Below are 14555 nucleotides of genomic sequence, written 5' to 3'. Positions count from 1 at the left end.
TAAACGAACTATAAAACACAAGAAAATCTATAATTTGAGAGTCTGATTTTTTTTTTAATAAAAGATTATGAGAGACTGATATTTTGTTTGAATATTTTACTATGCAAGAAAAGGTAATAGAGAGGTTACTTCTAACTTTGATTTATGTATTTATGAGTGAAACATTAATTTTTTTTTATTTATTAAAAACCAAGTGAATCATTAATTAAATAGCTTACTATGAGTGATCAGTTTGTTAAGGTATTATTTAATCTTAATCTTTTACTCTAAAAGTCTAAAGTTCTTACCAACCAACGAAAATGTCAATTTGTATATATAAAAAAAAGTTTTTATTTTTTATTTTGGTGTAAGTTTTTACTATAAAATGCCAATTTATATTTAATATCTAAGAGTTATTTATAACTTTAAAAAAAAAAATCACTTCCTTTATAAGCAATTATGATTTTACACAACTTAATTAAAGTAAAAATAGTGTGGTTTTTGTTAAAAATGGAGAAAAGTGAATATATTTTGACTTGATGGAAGAAAAGTATAAAGAATAGTCATAGCAGGATGATCATTATAGGTTCAAATTATATTATTTATAGTTTGTCAAAAAAAAAATTATATTGTTTATATTAAAAAAATTATTGGTGTCAAAGTAGAGAAAGAAAAAAAAAAGGAATATTTTTGTACATACACTCGCAATATTTCAAATTAAAAGGGTAACTTTTCAACTTTTACACCCTTCTCTCTCTCTCTCTCTCTCTCTCTCTCTCTCTCTTTCATAATATCAAATTACTAAAATACCCATACTATTAACTCTACTTTTGAGAGTAAAATGTCCTGAAAAAGACAATTTCAATTTCAAGAAACTCATGTTAGGAACACTCTCCCACATATAAAGTAATATTAAACAAATTAAACAACATTCTTCTACAATCAAAGTGAGATCAAACATGTATTATACCTACTTAGATTTACAAAATTTCCAACTCAAACAAGGTGTATTAATTCAATTTAAACTCTCTTCAAATTAGATAACTATCAGCAAAATATGCTAACAATGACATGAAGTTTACATTACTAAATAAACATGAATCACAATGTTTTTCAATTAAAAGCTTTTTAGAATACACATACGATATGTGACTCAGATTCGCCTTAATTTATTATGTCAAGTTATTTTGTTTTATGTCAGGTTTTTGACCAACTTTATACGGTGTAGAGCTAATAAAGCTAACTTTTCTAATTTCATTTGTCACTTTAGTACTATTTTAGTCACCCTATTAATTTATACCAAATTTTTATTAGGTAAACCCCACAATAAATTATCCTCAAGCAGCACTAACATTTCCCTTATTATAATAGTTTCATTGTATCCGAATTTAGCTGTTTGGGTGGTCCACTGGTGCCACTCTTCTTCTCTTTTTTTTTCTTTTTCTTTTTTTTCATAGCTAAAGATGGTAAAGAGAGTGTCCCACCAAAATAGCCGTTAAGATAGCCGTGCCATGATTCAAAACTAGACTTACAAGGGGGACGGTAACTTTTTTGATGAAGCAATTGAACGATAAACGAATAACCCAACCATACACTTAATAGAGGCCCATTTGAGAGAGCGTAAACCCAACCAACAAGCGATAGTACTCTGACATGGCAAAACGGGTCAGAATTTTCTGACCCGACCCGACCCGACCCGAAAAATACCCGACCCGAACCCGATTTTTTGACCCGAAGCAAAAACGGGTTGACCCGTGACCCGACCCCGTGTTTTGTACGGGTCAACCCGACCCGACCCGCGACCCGACCCGAACCCGAACCATTTTTTTTAAACTTTTTTTTTTGGTAAAAAAAAAATAGTGAAATTAAGACAATATTGGTTTAATTGTTTATTGTGAGTTTTAAGGAAACAATTGATACATTTACATAACTGCATGCAAATTAATTGAAAAATAAATGATTGAGCATTCTGTAATGAGTAAAGATTTTTAGCTATCAAATAGCAAAGTACATGCCAAGATAATCTGGTTACAATAAAGTTAAAAACAGATTTAAAATTGTAAATATGTGTGAGACACATTCACAAGTGTGAAAATAGTAAAGCCAAAGTATCAAATTAGCATAAATTATGAATGCTTAGATCTATTTTTTAACAATTTATGTTCAAAATAAACGGCTTTTCAAAATAAATTATGATATTTCCTAGAGTGTGTGCTGCTTAACAATGATACGATCTTCATAAAAGAGACTAGGTATAAATAAGTAAGCAATCAAACTTTAATGTATATCTCAAATTGAAATAGAGTGTCAACCACAATTGATAATAGATTATAAAATTAATTTTTAAAATTGTAACTTTCTTATATGTTTTTATTCTTTATCAAATGAGTTATCCAATAAGTCATTTGTAATTTTTTTTTTTTTTGGGAATGTTGATATTGTGTAAAAATAATACTTGTATATTTGTTTTACTTATCTTTGTGTTGTTTTGTTTTAGATAGCAATGTTAGGATTTGTATAATTTTAAAATTATTGAATAAGTATTAATAAGTTTAACTGAGTTTATTCATGATATAAGTAGTGAATTCAAAATAATGCATTTTACATCAAGTAATATGTTGCATAACTATCCAAATGGCAAATACATATTGTTTTCTTTATAATAAAAATAAAAAAATTAAAAATAAAAAATTTCATGTGAAAAATACGGGTCAACCCGACCCGACCCGCAACCCGATTGACCCGAACCTGTTTTCAACCCGCTTAAAATGACCCGTTTTTGACCCGTGACCCGACCCGAACCCGACCCGACTCGCCCGTTTTGCCATGTCTAAGTACTCATAAATTTTTTAATTACACATGACCGTAAATTCGTCGTAAGCAATTTGAACTATTCCACCCTCATCATAAACACTGGACACATCACCTTGCTATTGAAATTTTCAAGTGGTTTTCTCCTCCCATAGACAATACACTATTGCAGAAAGCATAATTGTACAGATTGTCGTTTGGTCATCCATTGTCTAGAACCTTAACTTGCTGCTTCCATATTTGTTCAGAAGAGAGAGAGAGAGAAAGAGAGAAATCCTGATCTTCTACTCTATGCATAACACACAGCACACTCCCCACTAGTGTCTGATCTGCCCTTAACCACTAACCATATGGTAATTGAGTGCTTAAGGATTGCTTTTTTGAACCCGACCAACCTATACCCCTAGTTCTATGTCTTATAAAAATTATGGGACTCACGAACAAAGTTTCTCTAAACTAATTTGGAGATAAATTATTCAAACTTCTTATATTTTATTTAGTGTAAATTTTAAAAATCTAACTATTAAATTTCATGTTCCTTATGTTCTTAACCAGGGGCAACGCTGCATTGAGGACAGGGATTCAACTAAACCCCTTGACCTGAAGAGAAAAAAAAAATTATATAGTGTATTTTAAAATTTTTTTGTTTTAACCCCCTAAAATATAAATTTGAACACTCTAACCTAATAAAAAGAAGAAGATGAAGATGACAATATAGAAAAATTCACAACACAGGATTAGAGAAATGTTCATTTTGCAATGGAGGAGATCATTTTTTCGCAGCTTTGCAACAGAGGAGGTCCCTCTATCACGGTGGCTTGTAGTGGTGGCCATGCTAGTTGTAAATGGCAGTGGAAACGACACTTATGGGCTATGGCGTGCTGGCGATCTCCAGAGAGAGAGAGAGAGAGAGAGAGAGAGAGAGAGAGAGAGAGAGAGAGAGAGAGAGAGAGAGAGAGAGAGAGAGAGAGAGAGAGAGAGATAACCAACTAAATTAATATTTGTAAATTTTTTAGAAGGAAATATGTATAGTAAATGTATAATTATAAATTATTAAATTACTAAATAACTATTATAATGTCATCTAACCAGGAATCACTCTTCTTTTTCTTTTCTATTCTAATTTTTTGATCCACCAATCTAATTTTTAAAGCCATTGATAGAAGTATTGAAAGATTTAAGAGAAAATAAGGAGGTATTTTTTAATACTTTTGATTAGATAATAAGTTTAATATATATATATTAAAACGGTGTATCGGTATATACACGATTACTCGAATATTCCATTCCATCAGTCAACTCAGAATATTCACTAGAACAGAATTCAAAACCCTATGGTTAATATAATGATAAAGACCAATAAATTGTCAAAATTGACCCCCTTAAAAAAAAATTTTTGGAGCCGCCACTGTTTTTAACATGCATATCAAATTTCGTTCAAATCAGATGCCATTTATTATTCAATTAATAAACTTATTTTTTATACACAGATTTAGATTATAAAAACTTGAAATTTTAACATTTGTTTGACAACATAGAAATTAATTTTTGATCTTCTTGAAATTTTGCAAACACGAAAGAATATAATCTAAACATATAACCAACAGTTAGATTTTCAAAATTTATACTTAATATAAAAAATATATGAAGAGTTTGAATGGTTTCACTCCTATGGACCTAAGTGTATGAAATCAAAGCAAATAAACAGCATCGTTTTTTATGACAGCAATCCTCAATAATTTTAGGGACTATTAATGTCAGAAAAGATCAAGCAGTACAAGTATAAAGCACGATTGGACTAAATATCCTTACAAATGAATTAAGAATCAAATAAATTTATTTAAATAGGAGAGAAGGAAATTGAAATGGAGGTTTAGTTAATTTAAAAAACAAGAAAAGAAAGACCTAAATATTTTATGCTTGGGTACTACCTCGATCTTCAATAAATATTTTATGCTTACAATAATCTTATCTAAAGTTGTATGTTGGAATTTGTTACGCAGGACACGGCATGAGCAACGCAAGTGAATAACTTAGCAATAAGAATGACCAACCATTCTTCTTAGCTGGCCTTCATTGGAAAGTTCAAATTAACTATTGTTTGATCTTCTTTAATTGCCGGAAAATCTTCCACATTGATCTTTGATCTTCTTTCATTTTGTGTGTCTATAGATTTTTTAACAAAAAAAATCTAGGTTATTAATTAATAATTTTGTATCTAAAACAAAATAATAAAGTTTAAGTAGTGTATATATATATATATAAATTTCGTATATAAATATATAAAAGATCTCAGTTCAATTTTCACCTAAGACTCTCAAATGCATCAAGCCAGTCCTAACGTGTTACGTGTTCAACTTCAACCCCCATCTCAAGAAGGTGTATTATGTATCGGATGCATAAGAGTCTATTTGGTTTGAGCAAAAAAAAGTGTATTTTATATTTATTTTCAATTTTGTATGGGACCCACCACAAAAAAAAGTTGTTTGGTTTTGTATTTGTATTTAGTTTTTGTTTTTAGTATAAAAAATAGGATTTGAATATAAAAAATGAATACAACTTTTTGGTAATTTCATTTTCTTGAAAATGAATACAGTGAGATTTTCGTTAAAAAAAAAAAAAATAATAATCAAATCTATAGATCCCACTATCACTAACTTGTTACATCAAAGAACACTCTCTCTCTCTCTCTCTCTCTCTCTTTCTCTCTCTAATATCAAACAAAAAAATAGATAGAAACAAAAAATGAGTACAAAATTCAAGTATAAAAAATGAATACAAACCTTGACAAAAACCAAACAAGCCCTAGGCCCTCCATGAGAGTGGACTCCACGTTTATCATACATATTGTATTTTTTCCGCCCCTGACCTCACCTCACCTCAACGTCGAAGCAGCGCCTAGGCCTGCATTAATTAAAGGAATTAAGCCAGTCAACTCGAGAAGTCAGTAAAACTCGAGGGGCGAGGTGAGAGGGCAAGCCCGGGTCTGCCCGTGCCAAGTCTCATCATCAGCTTGGCCATTGAATTTAGTATAATGTACGGGTTCATATCACCAATAATATTTATTCCCTTTAATATGTTCCAAGGTTTAGCGCTAGGCTGTGCCTGTGTACAACAATGGGTAGAGAGGAAAGGCACTTCTATCCAACTTTCTTGCTTATAATTATCATGTCATCGTTGTTGTCAGCAGCTTCAGAAGACACGCTTAAGCAAGGCGATGTTCTTAATTCCTCCCAGTACCTTGTTTCTGCCAAACGAAAGTTCACCTTGCGATTCTTCAACCCCACTTATGATCAGGACAGCAGCAAAAACTACTTGAGCATTTGGTACACAAATTATAGGGGCAACCGCTCAGTATGGCTCTCCAACCGAGACGGACCTATTTCAAATAGTTCAAGACTGTTTCTTACCCTTGATCACCTGGGAAAGTTGATGATTAATTCCACTGGATTTGGAGGAGATCCTTTTGTAATATATTCTGGTGGAGGTGAAACTCAAAACACAAGTGTTGTTACTCTACTAGATACTGGCAACTTAGTAGTAAGAGAAGTGAACTCTGATGGCTCTATTGGAAGTTCGTTGTGGGAAACAGTGGCGACGTCACGTTCAGTCCAGGGTGTTCTTGGGAACACTCTGACCTGAAAAAAAAATAGGAACACCCTCAAATAAATAAATAAAAATTTATTTGTTCTACTTTCAAGCACACAAAAAAAAAAAAAAAAAAAAAAAAAAGCCCAAAAAAAATTTTGAACTAAAATCTGAAAAATAAATAAATAAATAAAAATAAAAAATAAAAATTGTAACAGAGCAAGCCCACCAAGGAAAAAAAGCCCAACATCAATCTTAAACAACAATGGTTAAGCAAACCCAATCTAAAGAAAAAAAAAAAAGGTAAAGCAAACCCAACAGATTATAGATGGTAGCAAACCCACGTATTCTCAAAAAAAAAAAAAAAAACAAACAAACAAACAAACCAAAACTCAATATACTGAAATTAGAAACCAACGGACAGCGCAACCAAACACTAATAGATGTTGAAAGAAACCTAACCTAAAGAAAAAAAACCTAACTCAATTGTAGGGACTGGGTTTGAGCACTTCTGCTACTAGATGAGTGGACTTCAGCCTAACTAGCCCAATACAATAAATTTATAGAGAGTAGGTTTAAAAACTAGGTCTTAGTGAGGATTACAACAACTAGACACGGTTATGAATGGATTGAATAACAACGATATGGACTAAAGTATGAAATTATGTCCTCGGGCATTTCATCCGAGGAACTTAGTATTCTTATTCTTTCTTCAGTGCTAGGTCACAAAGGTTTCCAAGATCATGCAAATTGCTACCGTATTCTCCTTTCTTTTTTCTGCCCCCTTTCCTGGAGGATTTCTCACATTATATATCCCCCTCCAATTGATTTTGGCCCTCCATCCGTTGATCATGCAGGTCACTACTCGAGTGCCTGTCTCATCAGCTACCTTCCCAAACCTTCAGTGAGTTGCAACAACTAAGACCGCACTGTTCAGGGGTCATTTCTTCATTAATGCGGCCAGAACGTTAGTTGTGGGCATTTAATGCGAAGGTGACAGTTTCTCCTTGAACTGTTCCTATATCATGCTCTCGTGGCTATCCTACAGTACTTGTCATTTTTCTTGGGACGCTCTGGGAGGCTGCCGTTGATGGCGGGCCATTCTTCCCTACTAGGATCTGGGTTGGCCAAGGACAGAATTGTCCTTGGCAATGTTTCTGGGCCACTTGGGCTTTCTTTTTTCGTCCTCGGCCATTCCTTCCTCCTCGGCATAGGCCTTGGGCTTAGTATAAGGTGGGCCGGGGTTGTCAAATTCTTTGACCCCACATCAATATACTGAAATCAGAAACCAACAGACAACAACAATCAACGGACAAAGATCAGGCCTCAAACTCGAGCTCCAGAACAGTAGAACACATCGGATCAGAGATCGGTCTTCCTTGCCTCGACGTGCTGCCTGACGGCACTGCCCCTCAGTCTCAGGCCTCCCTGCTCCCTCAACCTCAAGGTATTTCATTTTTACACTTAACTTCTCTCTCTTTTTCTCTCTTACATATATGGGTTATTGGATTTGGGTTAATGGGTTTCTCTCTATCTCAGTCTCTCTCTCTTTATCTGAAGAATGAAAGTGAAATGAAATAAGACTCTCTCTCTCTCTCTCTTTAAGACTTTATTTGATTCTCTATTTCTCTTTGAACTATGATTAGCTGATTGCTTTTGCTTAGCTTTACTTTATAACTTTATTAATATTTACCCCTGTTTTTGGCTTTATCTGTTGGTGTTGGTGAGATACAATTAATTGCCTTTTAGTATATTGTGATTTGTGATTGTGAATTTATCTGATTGACTCTTGTGATTGGGGGCCATGGGGCTTGTATGTTGAGTGGGGGGTGGATGGGGGCATGGGGCCGGGGTGGGATATTTGAATTGGGGGAAGTAAATGCACCTGGGGTGTGTGCTAGTGCAACTAATAAACAATAATTTAATTAACTAATAATTAATTGGGGGAAGCAACTAATAAACAATAATTAATAATTTAATTAACCAATACATCATAAAAGACAAACAAATTAAATTATATTAGGCTAAACAACAATTAATAATTTTATAATTAATGAAACAACAATATAACAAATTATAGTTTATATATAAAAGACAAACAAATTAATGAAACAACTAAACAACAATAATTAATAATTTTACTAATATTTCAAATGAATGACGCTATCATGCAACATTAGAAAAAAGTTTTTTAGCAATGAAATATATAAAGAATGAACTGCACAATCGAAATGGAGATTTGTAGATGAATGGTTGCTTGATTGTGTATATTGAAAGAGATGTAACTTCTAGCATTGATAATGAGACTATCATGCAATGATTTTAAAATATAAAAACTCATAGAAGGCAATTATAAACTTTATATATTTGCGTGTATTTTGATTGTTGTTGTTGTCAATATATGAATTTCTCTTTTTATTAGATTGTGTAATTTATGCTTTTAAATGAATATCCTAGGAAAAATTCCTGAAATCGCCACCAGTGAAAAAGCTTTGATCATCCCACTGACACACTTCTGCCTGGGATGAAATTTGGTGTCAATCACAAAACTGGGCGTAATTGGTCTCTTACTTCATCGTTGTCACTATATGATCCAACATCAGGACCCTTCACACTTGAGTGGGAAGCCAAGACGAGCCGATTGGTTATCAAGCGGCGAGGGGTACCTTATTGGAGTACTCGTCTGACGTCTCATACAAGCCGATTCGTTATCAAGCTCGGAGCATATAGTCTTCTACCTAGAATACCTTGCCTTCAATAAAGGTCATGAATACATTATCAATAATTTTACAGACGCGGGCGGGGATTACTTCATGTATTCTGCTGATGCTAATCAAGAATTATATTTAGACGCAGAGGATGAGGAAAATGGTCATGGCGGTTAGATTGCATGGGCCAAATGTTTGAATGGGATATAGCAATGATGACAATGGATTTTTGTTATGGTTACGGTAAGGAAAAAGAAGGATGCGAGGAATGGGCTCAACCAAACTGCAGGAGTTATAACCAAACGTTCGGTTTTATGTCTGGATTCTTTAAACATATGGGTCCTGATGGTCTACACGATAAGGCGGAGCTCGGTGTTTATGATAACAGTACAACCATAGTTACTTTCCATGACTATGCATTTCTATATAGTTACACATTTTTATCCCTTTTAAAATATGATAAAAATTAAAGGAATTAAATATTATAAAAATAAATTCAAAGGAAATGCAAACCAGTCCTTACATTCCCCCTTAATTTGTGAGTGAAATCGATTTGGAATTCGTGTTTTACGCTTGTTGTAAGCACACACGATGGAGCAAGAATCGGTATAAAAGTAATACAAACTGTTGTGTCGTTCAATTGATGGAGATGAAGGATATATAAATCATAAAAGGGGAAGAGATAAAGACTTGAGAGAGAATTTCTAGATGGTTTCTTGTTGTTGGGTTGAGATGGCTTGGGTCGGGTACAGGGCAAGTTTATTTAAACATGATCCGAACATGATTTTAATGTCCCTAGAGAAGGTATTGGGTATTGAATGATACCAAGTCAGCAGTATCAAAATCCAATAAATGAGAAAAATTTCTATAAAAAATAACTACCCACTAACAAATAAAAAACATGTATTAATGAGTAATTATTTTTGCATACCATATCTCTTGTTTGTTGGATTTTGATATGAATGACGTGGTATCATGTGATACAAAAAATACTTTTTTCCCAACATAATGCTCGAACCCAACTTAGTGCCAAGTTTTCTTTCCTAGCCCTATTGAGTTACAAGTATCGAACCCTACCCAATTTTGATCTTGATTTTGATTTTTTTTTTTAAAAGCAGAGAGCGAGTGTTAAAAAATGAACACAGTGACACATGATGTGAATGGAAAGTGTATAAGGGGAGTGTGAGACAATCAGCACGGAAATTTGAGGAGAAACATGAGAAGTTGTTCATGTGGCAGTAGAAGTGCCCGTTTGTTTCCACATTTTGAGCTCAAAAAGGACTTTTTGAAAAAAGTCAGTCCTAAATTTGCGTTTGGTTAAGCCCAAAACGCAACTTTTTGATAAAAGTTGCGTTTTGGGCATAGAGCAAAAACGCGGACAAACGCGAAAATTTTTATGGACCTCTGAGGGTCCATAAATGAAAACGCGTAGTGCGCGTTTTAGATGGGTTACCGTTGCTACGGTAGAATTACGGAAATACCCATTCAATTAGAACATCAACTCTTTTGGAAACAGTAGATCAAGAACAGAAAAAATAAATAAATAAATAAATAGAACAACTCTTTCGGAAACAGCAGATCAAGAACAAAAAAAAAATTTAGAGCAACAACTCTTTCGGATCAACAGCAAATCAACAACAACAACAACAACAACAACAAGAAAATTAGAACAACAGCAGATCAAGACCCTCTGGCGGATCAAGAAGACTGACGAAAAAAAAGGGGGGGGGGAGAGATTTACCGACCATCCAATCTTCCCGATCATCCAAGAACAAGAAAAAAAAAATAGAAAAAGAAGAAGGAGAGCTGGTTCCTTCCTTCGTTTTGAAGTGCTAAGAAAAAAAAAAAAAAAAAAAAGGAGAGCGACTGTTCTAGCCTGAAGTGCTAAGAGGGGGAAAAAAAAGAAGAAGAAGGAGAGCGACTGTTCTGGACTGAAGTGCTAAGAGGAAAAAAAAAGAAAAAAGAAAGAGCTGTGGAATGAATGTTCTGGATAGTGCTGGTGTGGTAGGAATAAAAGAGGAACGAAGGAAAAAACAAAAGAAAAGAGTGTGGGTACGTGGGTGGAGGAGAAAAAAAGAGGGGAAAAAAAAAAAAAAAAAAAAAAGGGAAGGAGAGCCCACGTGTGTGTGTGGAGAGAAAAAAAGAGAGAAAAAAAATTATATCATAATATTTTTACAATAAATCTTAAGGTAGGTTATTATTAGCTAATATTGGTGAGAAAAAAATAATTTTTTTAGAAAGAGAAAAAAATAATTTTAATAGTATGTTAAAATTAAAATTAGTATCAATTTTTATCACAATATTTTCACAATACTTTTATAATAAATCTTAAGTGGTAGGTTATTATTAGCTAATATTGGTGAGAAAAAAATAATTTTTTTAGAAAGAGAAAATTTGATTTAAATATGATGAAGTAATTGATTTAAGTATGAAACAAACTCACATAAAACAATAAAAAAAATTAAAAAAAAAAGTATGAAATAAATTCTCTTATATATACATTGTCCTTTTTGGTAATTTATCCCTCAAACTGCCACTTTTATAAGTGCTAGCCAAACACTCAGCTTTTTGAAACTCCACTTTTTCATTATGCACTTTTAAGAAAACTCCACTTTTTCATTATGCAGTTTTACAAAAAGCTGAACCAAACTCACCCGAATTCAAGCTACTTGTTAGAAGGGGTAGTGAAATTTCTTATTAGGATGTCTGGGTAAAGTTACTAAAGACTATTTGTATTTGATATGGAGGAAAATAGTTCTGTCAGACTGGTTGGTAGGACGTTCTTATGCAAAGGGGAAAACTGAAAACGGTGAGGATTGGGGGCACTAGATCTTATTCTCACTTGGAAAGTGAAAATAGTCCTAAATAAAAGGTAATGGTAGTCTGAAATGAAGATGAAAGGTTATGGAGGAGTAATAGTGATGAGCAGAACTACAGGATCAATAAGAATGGTTGAGGTAGCTTCTTGTGCAAAGGTGGAAGGAATGAAAAAGTGCAGGTCCCAAGATGCAATTAAATAAGTTAAGGGGAAATGTTAAAGAATGCCCTAAGGGGAATAGTTTAGAAACTATTTTTAGAAACAATTAATTATGTTGTCAGTTTTATATTTTCCATGAAAATAATGTCAAAACTTTCTTAATATAGTTTATTAACAATTCACTATTCAATAATGAGTTTTACCGTCGCATGCAAATTTGCATTTCTTTTCATGCTCATAATGCTCATCCCTGATACAAAACACATAACAATGTATATGCTGAATTTATTTGACATTTATTGCAATTAGGGTGTTTAATGCAGTTGAAGTAATTAATAAAATTTTGGTGTTAATGCAGTCAAAGAAATCAAAACACAGGCTTAGACAACCTGGAATTGTCCCTGCAGCTTATGCCAAAGTGATGAAGAAACTCAATTTTTGTGGTTGAAACATTGGGATTCCACATTAGGTGCTGCCAATTCCTGGAAATAAAAAGGGAAAATTTACCTCCAGCCTTCTACTTCTTCATGTTCTCCTCCCATTGCTTCCATTTCAGTCCCTCAAGCAAGCAGGTTGTAGAGCATGATTTCTGTAGCTGGTTTTTTACAACAATTGGTAAATTCAATTTAAGGCTATGGCTTAGCCAAATGATTCTTAATAAGTCTGAGATTGCTGTGGAAAGCTAAAACTAACTCTTTCGTGGGCTTACTGTGGTTTTAGCTGAAGCTGCCTTGTGTTTAATGGGATTCTTTCATTTGAATTTTTGGCAGTTGCTAACGATAGATTAGGACATTTTACACTATAGTGGGACTAAATAAGGCCTTCTGTTTGACGACTGCATGTGATCTTAAATAATATGGTTAAAGTGTCAAAAGTTCTGTAACTCAACTGATTGATACTTTTTTATATTTCCAGCAAAGACATTTAAGATTTATCTATAATATAAAATAAAAAATTACTGGAGAGATTCAAGGTTTAAATTGCCTCTCCTATTGTAACTATCGAATTATGAAGAAAAAAAAATGCAATTATTTTTAATACTGGTAGTGTTTTTGTGCAAGGAATTTGCACTAGTTATTTGACATTGTTTATGATCTCATGGAGCACTTCTGTTAATAAAATTGATGTAGTGTCCTTGAGTCAGTTAAAATGCTTTATGATAATCTATGTTACCATAAATCAAATCCATGTGAGAATTAAAATTAAGGGAATTTTTCCTTGTCAAATAGAACAAGCAGAAAAAAAATAAAATAAAATAAAAGATATTTCTTTTCGATCTTCAAATTCAAATAGAACATGAACAAGAATGAAAAGCTGTGAATTCCAAGGTATGAATTGTTTAACATTCCTAATATACTTCTAATAGTTTTGGTTACACTACCACCTTATTCTATACATGATGATTTTGAACCATGTATAACACAACTTTTACCTTCCTTCACATTGGCATTCAATTGGGTATGAAGTATGACGCAGAGTCACCATAACTTACTTTGGATATAGTTACGGAGTGCCACACCCCATTAATGGTCTGAATTTATGTGTTTCAACTACAAATTAAATATTTACATAAAAAGTGTAAAAGACAAATCAATCCCACAAGGGAGAAGATGATTGATATATATAACCCAGCATGATTTACCTTCATTTAATTGAGGAAAATTTATTGAGGAAACCCTAAGCTAATCTGATATTTGTTATTGAAATTCAAATCACCCTATTTATCACGTCAAAAATACTTCTGGAAAGAAACAAAAAGAAAGCCAACACAAATCAAACAATAATCCCAAAATTATGGGACATCAGACTTAACTAGTAACTACCGTAATCAACCATTAATTATTATATTTATTTATTTATTTATTTATAGAAGATAGAAATTTACTCTAGCCTTAGACAACACGCTTAAGCAAGGCAATAATATTAATTCCTCACAGTACCTCGTTTCTTCCAAACGAAAGTTCACCAAGACAGATCTATTTCAAAATGATTCAAGAGGGTTTCTTACCCTCGACCACCTGGGAAAGTTGATGATCAAGTACAATGGTGGAGGTGATCCTATTGTAACACATTCTGAAGGAGGTGAAACTGAAAACAAGAGTTTCTCTACTAAATTAATAGTAAGACAAGTTTACTCCAAATCCAATGGCTCTATTGGAAGGTGGTTGTGGGAAAGCTTTGATCATCCCACTGACACACTTCTGCCTGAGATGAAATTAGGTGTCAATCGGTCTCTTACTTCATGGTTGGCAGTAGATGATCCAGCATCAGGAGCCTTCTCACACTTGAGTGAGAACCCAAGACAAACTGATTGATTATCAAGCCGCGAGAGGTGCCTTATTGGAGTAGTCATCTCATACAAGATGATTGGTTATCCAGCTTGAAGCAAACAGTGTTCTACTTTGAATATCTTGAATTCAATATAGAATTTTTTTCATCCTCAATGAAAGTTACCAGTTTACTATCAAGAAAATCTGTTTTACAACTAGACC

This window comes from Quercus robur, chromosome 9, assembly GCF_932294415.1.
Source record: "Quercus robur chromosome 9, dhQueRobu3.1, whole genome shotgun sequence".
NCBI classification, from domain to species: domain Eukaryota; kingdom Viridiplantae; phylum Streptophyta; class Magnoliopsida; order Fagales; family Fagaceae; genus Quercus; species Quercus robur.
The sequence above is the reverse complement of the archived record's forward strand: the minus strand, read 5'-3'. Positions refer to the sequence as shown.